This window comes from Triticum aestivum, chromosome 1A (genome assembly GCF_018294505.1).
Source record: "Triticum aestivum cultivar Chinese Spring chromosome 1A, IWGSC CS RefSeq v2.1, whole genome shotgun sequence".
Taxonomy (NCBI): domain Eukaryota; kingdom Viridiplantae; phylum Streptophyta; class Magnoliopsida; order Poales; family Poaceae; genus Triticum; species Triticum aestivum.
Genome location: NC_057794.1, coordinates 524,086,751 through 524,103,810, shown reverse-complemented (window position 1 = coordinate 524,103,810; position 17,060 = coordinate 524,086,751).

Sequence of the window (17,060 nt, the reverse complement as noted above, 5' to 3'; positions counted from 1 at the left end):
AAATCTTATCTGATTTTATTATTAAATCCTCAATATTTCTTTATTTTGGGAAAGTCATTTTATTCCCTCTCTCATATTTTTTTAATAGAAATAATTGATGATAAAATAAATAAAATCAAATGATCCTATTCTCAAAATTTGAGAGAACTCAAATACGAAAATAAGGAAATCCCCAACTCTCTCCTGGGTCATTGAGTTGCGTAGAATTTCTAGGATCAACCAAAATGCAAAATAAAATATGATATGCAATGATGATCTAATGTATAACATTCCAAATTGAAAATTTGGGGTGTTACACAAAAAGCAAGGAATAAAAATAAAATTGGGTTGCCTCCCAACAAGCGCTAACGTTTAACGCCCCTAGCTAGGCATAAAAGCGAGGATAGATCTAAGTATTGCCATCTTTGGTAGGCAATCCATAAGTAGCTCTCATGATAGTTTCATATGGTAATTTTATTATCTTTCTTGGAAAGTGTTCCATGCCCTTTTTAATGGAAATTGAAATATAATATTCCCTTCCTTTATATCAATAATCGCACCAACCGTTCTAAGGAAAGGTCTACCAAGAATAATAGGGCAAGAAGGATTGCAATATATATCAAGAACAATGAAATCCATGGGCACATAATTCCTATTTGCAACAATAAGAACATCATTAATCCTTCCCATAGGTTTCTTAATAGTGGAATCCGCAAGATGCAAGTTTAGAGAGCAATCATCAAAATTGCGGAAATCTAGCAAATCACACAAAGTTTTGGGAATAGTGGAGATACTAGCACCCAAATAACAGAAAGCATCAAAGTCATGATCTTTAATTTTAATTTTAATAGTTGGTTCCCACTCATCATAGAGTTTTCTAGGGATAGAAACTTTCAACTCAAGTTTTTCTTCATAAGATTACATCAAGGCATCAACAATATGTTCGGTGAAGGCTTTATTTTGACTATAAGCATGTGGAGAATTTAGCACGGATTGCAACAAGGAAATACAATCAATTAAAGAGCAACTTTCATAATTAAATTCCTCGAAATCCAATATAGTGGGTTTAGCAACATCTAGATTTTTATTTCTTTCAATCCCACTTTCATCAATTTCATCATTAAGATCTAAATACTCCGAATTTTTAGAACGCCTTCTAGGTAAAGGAAGATCATATTCAGTTTCATCAAGATTCATATTGCAAAACAAAGATTTAATAGGGGACACATCTTTAACCTTTAGATCTTCATCTTGATTTTCATAGGAATTGGAAGAACACGCTTTAATAAAGGCATCTTTGGAAGCACGCATCCTAGCGGTTCTTTCCTTGCACTCATCAATGGATATTCTCATGGCTTTAAGAGACTCATTGATATCATGCTTAGGAGGAATAGATCTAATCTTTAAAGAATCAATCTCAAGAGAAATTCTATCAACGTTTCTTGCCAAATCATCAACTTTAAGCAATTTCTCTTCAAGCAAAGCATTAAAATTCTTTTGTGAATTTATAAACTCTTTAACACTATTCTCAAATTCAGAGGGAATCTTAGTATAATTTCCATAAGAGTTGTTGTAGGATTTCCCATAATTATTAGAAGGATTACTAGGATATGGCCTAGGATTAAAATTCCCTCTATAAGCGTTGTTACCAAAACTATTCCTACAAACAAAATTCACGTCCATAGATTCATTGTTAATCTCAATCAAAGTAGACGAAGGCATGTCATTAGGATCAGAAGAAACAGTCTTAGTAGCAAATAATTTCATAAGTTCATCCATCTTTCCACTCAAAACATTGATTTCTTCTATCGCATGCACTTTTTTATTAGAAGATCTTTCAGTATGCCATTGAGAATAATATTATCTAGGAGTTTAGTAGCATCTCCTAAAGTGATTTCCATAAAAGTGCCTCCCGCGGCCGAATCTAAAAGATTTCTAGAAGCAAAATTCAATCCGGCATAAAGATTTTGTATAATTATCCACAAATTCAAACCATGAGTAGGGCAATTACGTATCATTAATTTCATTCTCTCCCAAGCTTGTGGAACATGTTCATGATCAAGTTGCTTAAAGTTCATAATATCGTTTCTAAGAGAGATGATCTTAGCGGGAGGAAAATACTTAGAGATAAAAGCATCTTTGTACTTGTTCCATGAATCAATACTATTTTTAGGCAAAGGCGAAAACCAAGCTTTAGCATGATCTCTAAGCAAAAAAGGAAATAGCTTCAATTTAACAACATCATTATTGACATCTTTTTTCTTTTGAATATCACATAAATCAACGAAGCTATTCAGATGAGTAGCGGCATGTTCACCAGGAAGGCCGGCGAATTGATCTTTCATAACAAGATTCAACAAAGCAGCATTAATTTCACAAGATTCAGCATCGGTAAGAGGAGCAATCGGAGTGCTAAGGAAATCATTATTATTGGTATTGGTGAAGTCACACAATTTGGTAGTATCTTGAGCCATCGCGACAAACAAGCAAACTAGCACACAAGCAAACAAGGGCAAACAGAAAGGAGAGGGAGGATAGAGAGAGAGGGCGAATAAAACGGCAAGGGTGAAGTGGGGGAGAGGAAAACGAGAGGCAAATGGAAAATAATGTAATGCGAGAGAGAGGGATTGTGATGGGTACTTGGTATGTTGACTTTTTGCGTAGACTCCCTGGCAACGGCGCCAGAAATCCTTCTTGCTACGGCTTGAGCTTGCGTTGGTTTTCCCCGAAGAGGAAGGGATGATGCAGCAGAGTAGCATAAGTATTTCCCTCAGTTTTTGAGAACCAAGGTATCAATCCAGTAGGAGGCCATGCTCAAGTCCCTCGTACCTGCACAAAATGATAGCTACTCGCAACCAATGCGATTAGGGGTTGTCAATCCCTTCACGGTCACTTACGAGAATGAGATCTGATAGATATAATATTTTTGGTATTTTTTGTATAAAGATGCAAAGTAAAAAGAAAAGCAAGATTAAAGTGATGGAGATTGATATGATGAGAATAGACCCGGGGGCCATAGGTTTCACTAGTGGCTTCTCTCAAGAGCATAAGTATTCTACGGTGGGTGAACAAATTACTGTTGAGCAATTGATAGAATTGAGCATAGTTATGAGAATATCTAGGCATGATCATGTATATAGGCATCACGTCCGTGACAAGTAGATTGAAATGATTCTGCATCTACTACTATTACTCCACTCATCGACCGCTATCCAGCATGCATCTAGAGTATTAAGTTAAAAATAGAGTAACGCCTTAAGCAAGATGACATGATGTAGAGAGATACATTCATGCAATATGAAATAAACCCCATCTGGTTGTCCTCGATGGCAACGATGCAATACGTGCCTTGCTGCCCCTTCTGTCACTGGGAAAGGACACCGCAAGATCGAACCCAAAGCTAAGCACTTCTCCCATGGCAAGAACTACCATTCTAGTTGGCCAAGCCAAACGGATAATTCGAAGAGACTTGCAAAGATAACCAATCATACATAAAAGAATTCAGAGAAGATTCAAATATTATTCATAGATAGACTTGATCATAAACCCACAATTCATCGGTCTCAACAAACACATCGCAAAAAGAAGATTACATCGAATAGATCTCCACAAGAGAGGGGGAGAACTTTGTATTGAGATCCAAAAAGAGAGAAGAAGCAATCTAGCTACTAACTATGGACCCGAAGGTCTGAGGTAATCTACTCACACTTCCTCGGAGGGGCTAGGATGATGTAGAAGCCCTCCGTGATGACGGCCCTCTTCCGGCGGAGCTCCAGAACAGGCCCCAAGATGGGATCTCGTGGATACAGAAAGTTGCAGCGGTGGAATTAGGTTTTTGGCTCCTGTTCTGATCGTTTGGGGGTACGTGTGTATATATAGGAGGTAGGAGTACATCGGTGGAGCACCGAGGGGCCCACGAGGCAGGGGGCGCGCCCTAGGGGGGGCGCCCCCACCCTCGTGACCTCCTCTTTGACTCCTTGGAGTAGGGTCAAAGTCTCCTGGATCACGTTCGGTGAGAAAATCACGTTCCCGAAGATTTTATTCCATTTGGACTCCGTTTGATATTATGTTTCTCCGAAACATTGAAGTAGGCAAAAAAACAGCAATTCTGGGCTGGGCCTCCGATTAATAGGTTAGTCCTAAAAATAATATAAAAGTGGAAAATAAAGCCCAATATAGTCCAAAACAGTAGATAATATAGCATGGAGCAATCAAAAATTATAGATACGTTGGAGACGTATCACATGTATACGTGGGATGTGTGTGTGTGCGCGCGCGCATGATCGAGATAAAAGAAAGAAGACATAAGTCATAAGATCAACAACATGGGAGAGACGGATCGGTATGACAATATGCATGCATGTGATAATGCATGGAAGAAGTCCCGACAATTGAGAATGTGTTTTTGTCTTTAAGAGATATTGGCGTGGGCTAGAACATGCATCTATGGCGAGCAGAGGGACTGAGGCGCAACGATTGTGCAAAAGAGACCAACATATAAATGCACATGTATGGAGAGCAGAGGGACTGAGGCATATTGAAGAGGAAGAGTCGTAGGTTCTCATATCTAAGGAGCGAAAGACATCTCTGTATGAGGGGTGTGCGAGTGGCACACATGGGAATAGTAGAGAGAAATGAGACCCCGGGAGACAAAGTTTTGTGTTTGTGTGAGAGAAAGAGATTCCACATGGAGAATCATAGTTAGAGACACATAGCAAGGAGCGATATATACTTAGAGAGAGAGATAGAGTGATGAAGGTCGAGGGAGAGAGTACCGTCAGTGTGTTACGAAGATAAAAGATCATTGTCGACATACAGGTAGCACGAGAGATACCTGAGAGACGATGAACGCTTATAGGTCCAGAGAGATAGTCCTATATAAGCATGAGTGATAGCTATATGAGACGAATATCTGGATTAAAGGGGATTCAAATATTTAAACTAGAGATCACGACATCGATAATATCATAACGCAAATTGGTGTATCAAACATGCATATTCATTTGAATTTGGGCACACGTGTAATGTTATATAGTTTATCAATATTGGTGATCCATAGATTCTTCAATTACAAACAATGCATGGTTTATATGCAATTAATGTCTAAACGGGATTACACTATATGTTGCGTGTGTGAAACACATTATACATGTTTGAGAAGTAAAAAAACCCGCATGAAACACACATTAATTGGAGATAGTTAGCGAGGAATGCATACATTGGATTTAAACATAAAGTGGTTTCAAATATTTGAAAATCCAAATTGATGGATACAACCTTATGAATCTGAGATCATGCCATTTGTAAACCATATTTATGTATAAATGGTGTTGTGCTTTTGAAAGTATATATAAATAAATGATGTATATAGAATGTAGTTCCAATTGAAAATGGATCCTGCCCGAAAAAATAGAATACAAACGGGATTCGAATTGAGTTGGCACGGTAAACATGCACTCTGCAAAATTTGAACGAAGGGGGGAAAGTCGCAGTAACCGCCTGAAACCAAAATTTGCGAGATGGAAATCACTACTGCCTATCCCTGCCACGCAAAGCCTATATGCTGGATTTCTATAGGTTTCGATAGGGGTAGGTTTGTAATTTCACCCAAACATGACGTAACCGCCTCTCACCCGGATTCATACACGGTGGGCGCCAAAATACAGTGTGTCCTCGGCCGAAATCGACTCCCTCCCCGATTCATATTCATACACGGTGGGCGCCAAAAACAAACTCCCGTCGGCAAATATTCGGTGTATGCGAGATTACCGTCATATCCCCAACCGACTAGTGTTGTTGTGATGTAGTAGAAATTTGAAACGGGGGCTAAGTTTGTAAATTTCCTCGCATTTGAGACAAGCGCGCCCTGAATACATGGTTCCCCCCTTCCTCTCTACCTCCCTTTTCCCCATTCATACTCCGTGGGCGCCAAAACACCTTCTCCACCCCACCCTCCTCCGTCCGCCGCCGTCCGCCACCCCATCCACCGCCGTCCTCCTCCACCATGCCAGAGCTGATACCCCGACGCCGCCATCCATTACAAGAGATCAACCTCTCTCATCCATGGCTTCGGACCGGGATCCTTGCATCCCGTCCTCTCGCTTCATCCCCGCCGTCGTCCACCTTGCCGACGCCGCTCCTACGACCGTCTCGTCCACCGCGCCTCGCCGCCACCGTCTACCCTCCTAGATCTGCTTCCACGCTGCCGACAGCCATCGCTACCGCAGCACTGTCAAATTCTCAACATATGCGTACACGGTGCCACACCAGAGGCGGTACTCTTTCGTATCTGCTCAACTTATTTATCGCAGCAAGAAAATAGATCGCCACTACTTTACACTGATTTCTTGTCTTGGTTGCGAAGTTGCCTTTGTCTGGTTTGCACCTTCAGATCCGCCATGGCACGCTCAACACCATACTCGCAATGGTTATCATTTTCACGTTTTATATTCCACACTAGTTACATCACAGTAGACTAAATTTCAAAATTGGGTCAGTCGATTTTTCAGAGCTTGCCGGAGTTCGCCGATGCGATCGAAGGGCTCGGGTGGTTGTGGGGCCTCGCTGAACAAAGAAAACTCGACGCTAGTGGGGGTTGGGGTGGGGGTGGTAGAGGAACACAGGCAATAGGGGCCGGTGGTCCGGCCGGCGGCCCGTGCGGTGTTCTGTATGGGATGAATCAGAGACAAGGAAGAAGAAGGGTTAGGAGACGTAGGATCTTCATCCAACTACCTGAAATGGTCGAGAGATAGCTAGGAGTTGCATTCTTAATGCGCTCTGGTTCATCATGTGTGGGCACCGCGCAACCAACATTTTATTATCCAAAATCTGCTTGCTCTTCTTTACCATGTTCCTCTTCCGTTCTTCTTTAATATGTACTCTCTCCATTCCTAAATACAAGTCTTTGTATAGATTCCACCATGGACTACATATGGATCAAAATGAGTGAATCTACGCTCTAAAATGTACCTAGATACATCTGTATGTGATCCATAGTGGAAATCTCTACCAAGACTTATATTTTGGAACAGAGGGAGTATGATAGTAGTACAGTATGTTCCTTGTACTGAAGATGAGCAGGGACATTTGCAGTGTAGAGGTCTATACGGTTGATTGTGATGGACACTTTCAGCCTCTTTGATTCGTAGGATCTTGTAAACATAGGAATAGGATTTGTAGTGGCCTGCCCACTTGAATCCTATAAGAATAGCAAGGAAATGCGGGGAGTTGTGTCGCCTATGAGAGTTACATTGATATTAACAGTACCGCACCTTCACTTGAAGAGAGCTGGTATCCGAAGCCTTTCTAGCCGTACCGGCAATACTAGCACATATATTCCAGCAAGTTCCACTTTTCTGATTTTACTCTGATGCTTAAGGTTTTCCCGTTGTATCTACACTATGATCTGTGTAGCTGCTTTGTGTCGCACTAGCAGCAATCCACTCTTGAAGCTAAACACTACAATGACTTACAAAATTGGCACCAAGGCATTGAGTGCCATTCTGGATGCAATGAAACTCATAAGCTCCCCACCTGTTGATTCTTGTTCAGAATATGATCCTAATGACTATTCTAACCTCCAGGAGTCAAAGGAAGATGGCCTGTCCTGTTCACCCATCAAGGTGCCTGTTCTAATTTGGCAATGTTTTATTGATTGCAGGTATCTTGCATATGTTGTCTTGCATTTCTTCTACTTTGTTGCACCGCCATCTGCTTAGTTTACTCATCATATATGTCGAGATGCCATGCCCATCCATTATCAATACATATTCCATCTGTCATCATACCATATTTTTTCACTCAAATGATGTTCTTGTGCATCAGACATCAAAAAGGAAGAGGGTGATTGCTGAACCTGAAGGAGCACCAACAAAGTCCTTGAAAAACCTGGTGGTGCCGAAGAAATCAGACAACACCCCACTTATATTGGTTCTACAACCAGTGACACAAAGCGTAGGACCGACTCCAGCAGACTGTACCCATACTTCACTGGCCACACCACTAGCCCCACCACACAGGACCTGCACTCCAGCAAAAGGTATACCGATTTCATTTGCCATAGCACTAGCTGTACCATAGAAAAATCCCACTCCAGCAAAAAGTACAGCAAGTCCACTAGCCGAAGACCTATCCCAACTGCAGAGACGGCCAATTCCTACAGATTGGAACCCCATTCCATTTATTCCCAGTTTAAAAGAAAATGCTTTCAATGTTGTTAGGGACTACGTGCATATATTCCCATCATGGGAAGATTATTGTGAAGACAAACACCATTTTCACATCTTCCTATCCAACTTACGTGTAAGTCCTATTATTCATGGTTATTATTTTCCTGTTTTCTGCTGATTGAACACATGAATGATTTACATTACATTGTTGTAACTAGGTGAGGGTCAATCTGGATAGTCATGACGAGCAAAGCTTGCTTGTGCTTTTCAAGGAAGTATTGCAGCAGTATCGGTGTTACCTGAGGAAATCACACTTTGATGGCAAGTCTATAAACGAATTTACGGTGAAGTCTCATGTGCTAAATTTAGAAGACATTGAATGGAAAACCCTTTTTATGCACTGGTCTCGTTCCCAGGATGAGGTACTGTCTATGAAATCACATGACAATTTGAACTTCTACTTTTCTGCATGTGCCTTACGGATCTTTTTTGCAGGAAATCTGCTCGAAGAAGAATTCTAGTTTGACAAGAACGACAGGATATCACAAATATGCTGCCCGCTGCTTTGCTCTTGTTAGTACCTGTTGTCCTGTATCACTGTACTTGCATACATACCTGGTTCATTATGTGACAGCAGTATGCATGATAGCTTGCTTATCAATTGGTCGCTCCAAATTATCTGATCTGTATGAATGGTTACATTAGTGTAGAATATATCCAATGCCAATGTTTTTTTAGCTCTGCATTGTTCTTATAAGTACATGCTGTCCTTTATCAGTGTACTTATAATGACAGGTAGTTGTTCATGTACCATCTCTCTGCAGCTTATTTTCCTTTGTCATCCATTTTCTACACTTCAGATCTATATTTACTCTTACCATAAGGTTGGTACTGAAGAACTTTAGCTGTGCATTGCTCTTGGCTGTACCTTTTGCCTGTATCGCTGCACTTACATTTATAGCTACTTGGTTATGTAGCATCACTCTTCATCTTATCTTAAATATTCTCCATTTTTTCGTATATTATCACATCTATATTTACTCTTAACAAAATGTAGAATAAAGGCAATGCTTTTGAAGAAGATTATGTGGTAAACTTCTTGAATTGCCCCCCCCCATCAGCATGGACAAGGCCTTTATAGAGCCTGTCTTCATCAATAATGTAAGTTTGTCCATCTCAAGCCTTCAAAGTTTGTTGTATATATTTGGTTAGGCATGACTGCAACAGCTGTTTATTTTTGGTGTTTGCATCAAATTGCTTGTTTAAAGTTTATTATGTAGTTCATAAACAAAAGTTTGTCCTTTCTCAATTTAAGTTTTCAGTTGTGCAACCAACTTCCTTCTTCATACCATGTAAACTAAACTATACAGAGCAAGTGATCTTCTTTTGCACTACATGTATGCTTCTGTTCTTCATCCGTAATCCAGTGGTGTGGTGAACCTACCCACTGTAGCACAATGTCATATTCTGCAATGTCTTAACTATGAACAATGTCATATCATTCTACTATTATTTAAACCGGCTCTTTATTTGCCAATCTGAAATGGTATAAATTGACAGCACACTAACCATTGATACTTATGAGTTCTTGATCTGTAATCCAGTGGTGTCGTGAAGCTGCCAACTCCTTCACAATGTCATTTCCTACCATGTCTTGACCTAAACAATACCATATTGTGTTAAAGCAAATTTAAACTGTGTCACTTTATTCGTCGGTAAGAAATGTGATGAACTGTCAGCACTGATACTTTTATGTGCAAAACCTGTCATCTGTCTGCTTGTTTATCTTTCAGAGTGAGGAAGATATAAGTGTTGAACAAGCACAATCTCATCATCTTGCTCAGCAGCTTGCGCTGCAGCTCCCCACTAGGGCTAACCTTTCTTGAACTCTATTGAAGTGTTGTCGGTTTTGTATATTATTATGTCGACGTGTTTATTTGCACTGGTGGTGTCGGGGGTTGGGTGCGACATATGCCAAAGGATGGCTTATCATGGTGGGGGCGAGTAGAACGTCGCCGGTGCCTGGAAACGGGATGAGCCGAAGACATGCACGCCGGCGAATCTTACCCAGCTTCAGGGCTCTCCGGGGAGGTAATACACCTACTGCTGCTCTGCGGGTTCTCCGCATGATCACTACGGCAAAGAGTTTACACGATTGCTCCTTGAGCTGTTTCCTGAAGGTAGGAGAAGGCAAGGCCAGCTCTCTCCTTCCTATATGGTCTGGTCTAGTGCTAATGGATTCCAACCCTTTGCATGGGTGCCCTGGGGGGTTTATATAGGCCTACCCCCCAGGGGTACAACGGTAATCCGGCTGGACGCGGGCCCAGCGGTCAGTGCCTCCGGCCTCCGTCTTCTCCGCTGACTGCTAGGGCCCGCCGACTGGTGGGCCCCGCCGACTGGCTAGGTACAGAGCCGACAGGCCGCGTCCGCCGCGGGCGGGTCTTGCCGGCTGCTGATTACTGTAGCCGTGCTTCTGATGACGCGGGCTTGGTCATGGAGTCATGGCAACAGCCCCGCCGCCTGGCGGGCGATCACTATTGCCACTCTCCGTCACATCTGATTAATGGCGCGTGGGCTCTGGGGGAGGGGCCGCCCGACTCTCGAGGGCCGACTCCCGACGGGTCCGACTTGTGGTGCACTTGCCGTCTTTTGGGATCCCACTGGCCGGTGGGACCCGCCGCCCAACGGTCGTACAGACAAGCCGTTTTGGGCGCGGGATTTGGTCCACCGGTGCTGATGTCAGGGCCAGCATGGCAACAGTGCCACGCTGCATGGAGATCTCTGCGAGTACGGCGTACTGTGATCATGCTTGCCTTTGGAAAGGGGTGGGAGCAGTCTTCACTGTAGCCACTCCCCTGTCCCGTCCCTCTTGATGAGGATATGGAGTTTGTTGGAGTCGTGGGCCGACTCCACAAAGCCGGCTTCTCTGGAAGTCGCCAGTCAGGAGTCGGCTTATCCTGAAGTTGTCCCTGGGACTCGGCCACGAGTGGGCAGTCGGTCGCCTTGCCGCCGACTTCTCAGAAGGCGGCTCTTCATCCAGGGGTCTTGAGGGGCGCAGCCTGCCCCGATGTCTTGAAAGGTTCTGGGGCTCGGGTTAGCCTACCCGTGGCCCATTACTCCGACAGTAGTCCCCGAAGCTGGTGAGGCGCCGCAGATGACCAGCCGAGAAGCCTCAACAGTTTCTCTTTCCAGGTGCTCGACACATGGTTCTTGCTTGATTTCCGCCGGGCCGACTAGAAGGAGTCGGACCCGCCCAACTCTGACTTGCACAATATTTCGAACGTCGCGGCGGGATCCAAGTAGAGTGCTGGCTAAGCCTCCAGGCCGCCGCCCGTTCCGGGCCTGTCACGTGATAACATGCGGCCGGGCCAGTCTGCCAGCCTACGCGCGTGACGGGACAGGCCCGTAGGCAAGGCCCGCCACTACCGCGCCTCGGCGCCCGAGCGGATTCGCTGTGGCCTAGGCGGACGGTTGGGATTCCCGTGGAGTTACTGCATGCAGTAATTTTGTCGTGGAAACGTGGGGGTCGTGGGGTCGTGGGCGCAGTAAATCCCACTACCGCCCCCTCGGCTTCGCAGCCCATGAGGCTATAAGTAGGGGGTGGAGGGGGGCGCGGCAGAGCACGCGTGCCCCTCCTTCCCGCTACTCCTTGCTCTTCTCCTTCTTCTTCTTTCTCGCTCCGCCGCGCGCCCAAGCTTTGATGAACGCGGCGGCGATCAGCTCACGATGAGTTCTTCTTCTGCCGCCACGCCTCCCTTGGTGCGTTCCGGCACCTGGGACGGCTCAGAAGTTCACGACGACCACATCGAGTTCCTCCGCAAGACTCGTCAGCTCCCGGCAAAGATTACGTGTGGGTGCGTCTTGCACCGAGGGGGAAATTTCCCCAGCGCCAGAGGAGGGCGAGCGGGTCATCTTCCGCTCGCACTGCCTGCGCGGATTGGGGCTGCAGGCGAGCAGCTTCTTCCACTCTTTTCTGGAGTTCTACGGCCTCCAGCCGCACCACCTCACGCCCAACATAGTGGTGCTGCTGTCCGCCTTCGTGGCCTTGTGCGAAAGCTTCCTCGGAGTCCCCCCCACCCTCGAGCTCTGGGGGAGTTCTTCTACTCCAAGGTCGGCACCCAGGATGCAGGCGTGCCGGCTCAATGCGGCGCGTTCATCGCCGGGCGGAGATCGGGGGCTGACAACACCTGCCCCACCATCAAGCTGATAAAGTAGGTGAAGATGTGGCAGCGGTCGTACTTCTACGTGAAAGTGTCTTTCCGAAGGGCGATTGGGTCAACCTGCCGGCTTTCGAAGCCGGCCCGCCGGCTGGGAGACTGCCCAACTGGTCATACCGGGCCAAGTCGCTAACGCCTGCGAGAGCCGGTGCCGTCGCGCGACCCCTAGTGCTGGCGCAGTCGGAGGGCTTGACTGGTCCAGACCTGCTGGCCGCCTTCGTGGCGCGCCGAGTTCTCCCGCTCCAAGGTCGCCCACACATGATATGCCAAATGAGCGGGCACCGTGACCCGAGTCGGATGTGCACCAAGGACATGCCTCACGAGGAGGTGGCCTACATGGTGAACTACATCTCGGACAGCAAGCTCCTGGAGGACTGGCGGTTTGGCAAGGAGCCGTACTCCCGCGCCAACCCCCCACCCACAGTGAGTTGCCTTTTCTTTCTTTCTTTGGATTGTCTTCTTTCTTGCCGAGTTTGTTTTGTGCGGCCTGACCAGTCGGCTTTGGTCAGAATCCCCTCCTCCATCCACCAGCCGGCACCACGGGGCCGGCCCGCGAGTTCCTTGCCGACCGGGCAGAGAGCGACGTCGACGACCCTGATCTGGGAGCGGCGGCTTTGGAAGACGACACAGAGGGAGGTGGCGGCCCGCGGCTCGGGGCCAGCCTAGAGGACTGGCCTGATGAGGAGGAGGAGGTCGCCCCCCGCCATCGGCCAGGAGCCAGCCATCCCGGCGCGGGCTCTTCTGCCGCGCCGGGTGCTCCAGGCGGCGGGAAGAAGCGTAGGGCCATGCCGACCTTGTTCGGCAGTCGGCCGAAGAAGCCCAAGAGTTCGGCTTCGGCGACCCAGCGGGACGAGGCGGCTGCGAAGGCCATCCGCTTCCGTAAGGAAGTGAAGAAGCCGCCACTGGTCTCCGCGTGAGTATTCAGTCTTAACACTTTATTCTTTCTCTGTAGCTTTGTCTGAGTCTTTTACTTGCTTCCCTTGCTTCAGGGCTCCCTTCACTCTTGAGAGGGTCGTCGCCGCCTCCGTCATGGGGTCAGCGGAGACGTCCGCCACCACTCGGCGGATTGACCCCGCCGCTGACCTCCGGGAGGCGATGGAGCGGAATGCGCAGGAGAAGCGCAACGAGGAAGAGGCCGCCCGCCTGGAGAAGGTGGAGGCCGATAAGGCGGAGGCCGCGCACCACCAATCGGCGGTATTTGTCACCCTGCTGAACTCTATGCCGCCTCCTCCGGAGTTCACGGGGCAGACTGGGGAAGCCGGCGGCCAGAACCCCGTCATGGAGAGGGAAGGCGGCGACTCTTCCATGCCGGTCGTGATCGTTCCGCCACCGCCTCCTCCGCCGTCTAGGAGCGCGCAAGGTGAACAGCCAGCAGACCCTCCGGTGCCGCCGACTGAAGACGAGGCCGTGGCGAGGCTACTCCTTCAAGTCGGCTCGCCAACGCGCCGCCGTCTTGAGAAGGCGACCTCGGCGCCACGCCCCCTGGAGACCGGCACCGCCAGCTCGGCGATCCCAGACACCAAAGCGTCGAGCGCCGCGCCCATTGGGTGGGTGCGAGGAGGCGGCACGGGGCCGCTGAACTAGGCGCTTCTGGACGTCCAGACGAAGCTGCGAGCTGAGAGCGACGCCATCCAAAACTGCACCAAGGCGCACCTGGCATCGCGGGCAGCCATCCGGTTATGCTTTCTCTTTGGTCCTCTCTCTTTTTTTTCTTGTTCCTCTCTGTGGGGGCGCGCCAGCGCACCCACTGGGTGTAGTCCCCGAGTTTCGGGCCGACTGCTGACCAGGCGGCCCGGAACTCCACTTGGTGAGTTCCGAGTACTAACTTTTGTCTGAAACACTTGTCGCAGGACTACCACAACCTCCGCGTTACTGCCTTCAACCACAATGTTGAAGAGCTGGGCAAGCGGACCGCCGACCTGTCAGAGAGCCGGAGTGAGTCCTTTTCCTTCCTTGCGGGGGCATGCTGGTGCACCCGCGGGCTGTAGTCCCCAAGATTCGGGCCGACTGCTGAGCAGTCGGGCCGGATCTCCCCGGCGACCTTCTTTATTGATGACTTAACGCCTTCTTTCTTCCTTCTCTTCAGAAGCCAACGCTGTTCTTCAACAGCAGCTGAGCGAAGCCAACTCCACGTTGCGCACCAAGGGGGAGGAGTGCATCAAGCTCGCCATAGAGTGCGATCTACTGGCCACTTAATTGGAAGAGCAGAGGGAGCTGCTTGCGAAGACGCAGAAGGAGGCAGAAGAGGCGGAAACTGTTCTCCTGGCCGAGTTCGCGAGCGAGCGCTCCTCCTGGACTGACAGAGAGGCAATGCTGGCCTCCAGCTTCCATGAGATTGAAGACATTGTTGATGGTGAGTTTCTTTACTTTCTTTCTTCGAGCTGCCGATTATGAGTCGTGCCGACTTCTGGTTTTTGACTTGCTTCTTTGTTTCTTCCGTCTTGGCAGACTTCTTCCCTGGGCACTCGCAGGCTGCCATCCAAGCCATCGAGGCTAACCATGAAGGTCGGAGGGCGGAAGGTGCAGAGATCGCCGCCCACGCCCCCTGAACCCTTGATGAGCATATCCTGAGCATCGAGGCTCGCCTTCGGCCGACTCACCGGATGATGCGCCGTCTTCAATGTGTCGGTGCCCAGGCGATTGCCACCCTGTGGCCGGACATGCAGGCTCTGCGCACCCCCAGCCTAACTGCCGACTGGCTAGAGGTCGCGTCTGGTCGTCTTGAGGCCTGGAAGGGTTCCTCGGCCCGAGATGGAGCACGCCGGACCTTGGAGTCCGTCAAGGTGTGGTATCCGGGACTGGATCTAGACCGGCTGGCCACACTTCGGTCAGAGGCCCAGCCGGAGCTGGCAGCTGCGGCAGACGCCCTCGTCAAGCGTGCGGCGGCGATCGCCGAGTACACCGACACCAGTATCTTCGTCCCTGAGCGGTCTGAAGACGGCGAGGAGGTACCGCCGGAGTGGTTTGGGATGAACCCAGACTATGGCGAGGACTCGGCGGAGGTGATCGGTTCCAGCGCCGAGGAGGAAGGCGAGGCGGAGGACGGAGGCGAGGCGGAAGAACCAGAAGACGAAGCGGACGGCCAGCCTCAGCTTGACCGTGCCTCTAGCAAAGAGTCGCGTGCGACCGAGCCGACTGCCGCCGGAAACGATCGAGCCGAGACTGCCCAGCCGGCCGCCCCAACGCCTGACGCTGCCGTCTCCTCCGACCCTCCGAATCTGTCTGCCGCATCTTAGGCTGCCGCCTTATCTTTATTTTATCTGCTTTAGTAGTCTTTCAAGAACTTGTTAATTCGCACAATTCCACCCGCGGGGTGTATTTAGAACTTCTGCTCAAAGATTCGGCCAAGGGCCTATGCTATGTAAATATTTATACGAATTCTATCTTTTCTTGCTCATTGCTCTTTTGGCTTTTTTCCTTTGCCGCTTTCCCTTAGTTGCCTGTCTTGCCAGTCGGACAGCCGCTCTGCGGGCTGCCGTTGGATCAAATACTTGGCTACTTTGGGAAGGCAAGTACTTAGCCGTTTTAGAGTTTTTAGCAAGTTGAATAGAAGGCGGTGAGCCGACTGCTTAATAGTCGGTTTGCGAAAAGAAAAAAGTAAGGCTGGAAGCCGGCTTAAGCTATGTTTTATGCTTTGAGTCCTTAGCCATTTTTCATGTGAACGCCCATTCTACCATACTCCTGCCCCCCGTACAGTCGCTCTGCAAGCTGCGGCTTCTGACAAGAAATGGCTTAGGCGCCACACACTAATTGTCCGGCTGCAGGAAGCATTTCATAGTGCAAGGCGGCAAGTCCCCGGGCCAACCTGTCAAGCCCGGTGCCAAGCGGCATAACAAAGAGTAACATACTCATAGGCATAACTTTTATCATATAGACAAAAGAGGGAAGTCCCCAAGCTCGTCTCGGGGGGCCCAAAGTCTTGGTACTTTAACACAAAAGGTAGCATGGTACATACTACATCAACTGTAAAATCTTCGGAGGAGATTTGCATTCCATGGCCGTTCTGTCTCTTTGCCGGAGTCGTCCCTCTTGCGTGCTCGGGGCTTCTGAGCGTCAATCAGGTAGTAGGAGTCGTTGCCAGCACTTTGCTGATGATGAAAGGGCCTTCCTAAGGTGCCGATAGCTTGTGCTGGCCGGCTGTTCGCTGGATCAGCCGGAGCACAAGGTCACCTTCTTGGAAAGATCTTGGCTTGACCTTCCTATTGTAGTTTCGGCGCAGGCTCTGATGGTAGATGCTGGACCGGCTGAGTGCCAACAGCTGGCCCTCTTCCACCAGATCGACGCCGTCTTGACGTGCTTCTTCTGCTTCCTCCTTGGTGTACATGGTGACTCGCGGGGAGTCGAACTCTATGTCCGTTGGGATGACGGCTTCGGCACCGTAGACGAGGAAGAAAGGCGTGAAGCCGGTTGACTTGTTTGGAGTCGTGCGCAGACTCCAGAGGACGGTTGGCAACTCATCGAGCCAGCAGCCAGCCGAACGCTCGAGAGGCTCGACCGGTCGGGGCTTGATGCCGGACAGGATGAGGCCGTTTGCTCGCTCCACCTGTCCATTTGACTGTGGATGGGCGACAGACGCTAGGTCCAGTCGGATGCCCTGTGTTGCACAGAAACGGGCCAAGGCGCCTTTGGCAAAATTTGTGCCGTTGTCAGTGATGATGTTGTGTGGTATGCCGTACCGAATTGTGATATCGGAGAT